Below are 4,808 nucleotides of genomic sequence, written 5' to 3'. Positions count from 1 at the left end.
TATTTATTTCCTTATTTCCTTTCCTCACTGGGCTATTTTTTCCCTATTGGAGCCCCTGGGATAAAGCATCTTGCTTTTTTCCAATTAGGGTTGTAGCTTGGAAACAGAAATACACAAAGTGACTCACAGAAATGAGCAGATTGCTTAATGAGCAAATTGCTTAATGAGCAGATTGCTCAATGAGCAGATTGCCTAAGGTATTTCAAATGGCAATGAAAAGGAGGAGTATTATGCTCCCTACTTTATCTTGTAATATATAGTATATATGAAAGAATTTTCACTTATGGTGTTAAATTTTACTTTACAATTTACTGAAAATGAAACTGAACATTCATCAGCAATACACACTCCAGGACCCTTATATATATATATATATATATATATATATATATATATATATATATATATATATATATATATATATATATATATATATATATATATATATATATATATATATATATATATATATATATATACATATACATACATATATATATATATATATATATATATATATATATATATACATACATATATATATATATATATATATATATATATATATATATATATATATATATATATACTGCATATATATATATATATATATATATATATATACTGTATATATATATACTATATATATATATATATATATATATATATATATATATATATATATACTGTATATATATATATATATATATATATATATATATATATATATATATATATACTGTATATATATATATATATATATATATATATATATATATATATATATATGAATTTACCCACAAACATCCTCCCTACCTAATAGAGAGCATGTATCTGGCTATATATATATATATATATATATATATATATATATATATATATATATATATATATATATATATATATATATATATATATATATATATACATATATATATATATATATATATATATATATATGTATATATATATATATATATATATATATATATATATATATATATATATATGTATATATATATCTTTCCCATCGCGTTGAGCGGTATTACGAAGCGTAAAACTACTCGGTCACTTGGGTATGGTGAGAGAGGGAGAGTAATCATACCCTGGTAAGATGGGGGTACCCTGAGAGGTACACTCGGAAGCCACAATCTCCCAGAAATTGCCGAACCAGAGGGTTGAATCTGTGTGTATGAGCGTGTGCTACATGTACGACTACTCGGTCCCTCGGTATGGTGGGAGAGGGAGAGTAGTCATACCCTGGTGAGAGGGGGTACCCTGAGAGGTACACAAGGAAAGCAAAATCTCCCACAGCACAGATTGCTGAACCAGCGGGTTGTAGTTAGGAAAGAGGGGGGGGGGGGGTATGTGTGGAAAGGTTGAATGAATGTGGGTATATTTACCCAAATATTTAGCTGTCATTTTTTATAAGTCGCATGCACTATATATATATATATATATATATATATATATATATATATATATATATATATATATATATATATATATATATATATATAATTAGTCAGGTTCACTGTAATTTCGGCAGATTTTTGTGAAGGTTACCAAAACTATACAATTCTGTAAACTTTACTGCATAAGCAATCAGTATAAACATTTTGCACTTGCCTTGATATTTATATGACCAGGTTCTGGATTTTCGAAATGGCGGTCATAAAAAGAAAGCTTCATCAATATCTCAGTTTCGAAATATCCTAAAAATATGATTTTGACTACAAAGTTACCATTTTAGGGTTAAGGAATCCAATGGATTCAAAGTAAATAAGTCAGATACAGCCACAAACATATTTGACTGAAATTTTCAGTTTCATTGCCATCAAACAAGGACCTACCACTAGATGAGTGTACATTAAGGTCCAACATGCTCCTCCTGACAAAAATTGGTTTAATCTTTAGGCAACCGAGGAGTCTTTACATGACAACATCATCACCATCATTATCATCATCAATTTCATGCTTGTTCTGTGTTCTAACACTGCCAAAGCTTGGTGGAGGATAAGTTCTTTGTTTAGCAAGAACATCTGGCAGCAGAACAGTCTGTTTTGCATTGGCCGCTAACCATCTTAATGGGGGCCTTTAGAGCAGGAAGGGCATCTGTCATAGCTGGTTTCATCTGGTCAATAGACTTTATGTGGTAGCCATTCTGAAGGGGATCCAACTGAAGATCCTGCAGAGCATTGTTGGTGCGTCCCCACACTCACGGTTGGACATGTTTTCTCAGACCTCCAAGAGTAGAAAGTAGTTTGTCAATTTTGTGACACATGGTTGCAAAAGAATTGCTATCGCAGTTCAGAGATGGTCTTGATATAGATGCCTTTGGGGAAGGAGGCTGCACAGGTGAAACTAGCCAGAGTGTCCAACATAGTTTTGGTCACTTCTGCATCTACTGAAAATGATCTGCAGATAACATACTACATATATAACTGCCTTCATATAGATTTGTGGCCATGTTTCTTTGTCTATAAGAGGGAATCTTCTAGTGTTTTCAGCGCCTGTAAATGCATGGAGAGCTGGCAAAACATTTATTTTCTGCTTCTATGGCTCTCCATATTAGCTTTATCCCCATAAACAAAGAGGTTATGTAAATGGACGAGTTCTTCAGCAAGAGATCATAGTTTGCTATAGCTAACACCACAACATCTGTGTCTGGGGAGAAGGAAAACCATCTGTGCATCCGGTTGGTTTTGCAGGAATGGTTGGACAGCCTGGCAGATCAATAGTGTGTCTTCTTCTTCAAGATTGTGGGCCTAGAATAACAAGTTGCTCCTGGTATACCCTGAAGAAGAAGTGATGACTAGTTAGTGTGATGTACTGTTGTACTCAAGAGTGTTTGCAGAAAGATAGTAGGTTAGATCTGCCTTTGTCTTATGTGAAAGAAACCTGCTCATTGGGGTGTGTTTTAGGTTTGTCATCTCTGACCTGGTATTGGATTGGTGCTCTTCCTTTCTTTCTTTTATTACTGGTAGCACTCTTCAAAAAATCATCTCTGCATGTGTCAAACACAAGGATGTTTTCATCATAACCTCACATGAGAGACATCAGCCTGTCGTCGAGGCATTCACTGAGATCTTTGAATATGGTTACCTGTTTCTTAGCCATGGTCTGAGGAAAACCATTCTCTCTACCAGGACTGTCTTGCAGCTTGGTGCATCTGATGTGGTGTTCATCCCATCTTCTGGCTGGTAATCTTTCTATGGAGTATTTGCTGCTGCCAGCTTCTTGAGGAGGTGGATCATCTCTGATTGTCTCGGCATAGCAAGATTGTATCATCTAGAGAAAAAACGGCTCTCGATGTTGATGTTTCTGCTGGACCTGCCCAGAATCATCATTCTGCCATACAAGCCCTTGGTCTCCTTTAGATCCACAGACTTGCCTGAGTTTTATTTTGGTTCTCTAGTTTGCAGGCATGAACACGTGCTCCTTGTTTACTAGTGCCAAACTAATAGACTGACATCTCAATTGGTTTGCTAAGATGCAATTTTTATACAGCTTTTAACCAGTCATATCTGCATTCAAGAGCGTTGGCACAAACTTAGGAGGAATTTAAGTGAGTGATCACATTGTGTACTTGTCAGTATGGCTGCCATGATTTTATAAATACCATCGTGGTCCTTCTTGACAACACTTAGCACAAAGTCATGATGCTCTCTGACTTTATCAGGTTCAAAGTCAATCTGACTCTTGAAACTTTGCAACACTGGAGGGTTCTGGTGTAACCATGAAGAACCTTTATCTGGCATTGGCATTGTTCGAGATGCTGACGAGGGCAGAATGAATTTTCATCAGCTTGTTTAGGTGCTCTGCATGATCAGCCCTCACGCATACAAACACAATGAAATTCTTTGTGATTGCATAGTTGCTTGCTTGCAGCTCTTTCCCCGTTTCAAGGTGATTGGTCATCATATCCTGAATGCCTGTCAATGCCTCAACTAGGGTAATGTTTGCTTATTTCACAGACTCAGCTTTTGTGTGCTTGTTCTCCTTCAAACAGGGCACTTCATACCCATTTGTTGCTTTCAGACATATCTCTTTCAATTATGAGTTGTCAAGGAAGACTGCCATCAAAGCCATTTCATAGAGATCTACATATGAGTAGCGGTGGCCACAAAGAATAGTCTTTTCATGAATTCATTCCAAAATTTGCCATGTTGTTGCAAACTCAATGACATCAGATTCTATCCAGGTATCATCAGTAAATGGATTATTCATGGAGGCTACCAAGAGCAATATGTAGCTCCCCCAGTCTGGAGACAACTGTACGTTTCAGGTCAGGTCTGGCATCAGGTAGTTTAAAGGCCGCTCATGAATGGCAGAGACAAGGCAGAGTAACATTGCCCTAGAAAGCAGGATAATGCCCTAGAGACCAACCATGTATTAATGTGATCAACACCAGCGCCCTCTCCACCCTAGCTAGGAACAGGGAGGACCAGGCAAAGGCTGCTGATGACTCAGCAGGTTGACCTCTGGGCTCCCCGAAACCCCAATCTTTAGCTCACGAAGATGGTTAGGCTACAGCAACTAGTTTGAGCGGGACTCGAACCACAGTCAGGCAATCACCAGGCAAAGATGTTACCAACAGGCCCCAGCAACCACATTTTTATAATGAGCCATGTCATATGAAATGACAGTGGGGCGATCTTCACCAAAAGCCAACTTTCTTAGTTAACTTGCTTGCATGATCATAGTCAGAAGGGTTAACTAGCCATGTGCCACCTCTGGAAGCAGTGATTGGGCTCAAACCTGGGTAGGTAGCTTGCTTCTAGACAACAGTGAGTTGTATCACGCCC

This window comes from Palaemon carinicauda, chromosome 1 (genome assembly GCF_036898095.1).
Source record: "Palaemon carinicauda isolate YSFRI2023 chromosome 1, ASM3689809v2, whole genome shotgun sequence".
In the NCBI taxonomy this organism is placed as follows: Eukaryota; Metazoa; Arthropoda; class Malacostraca; order Decapoda; family Palaemonidae; genus Palaemon; species Palaemon carinicauda.
The sequence above is the reverse complement of the archived record's forward strand: the minus strand, read 5'-3'. Positions refer to the sequence as shown.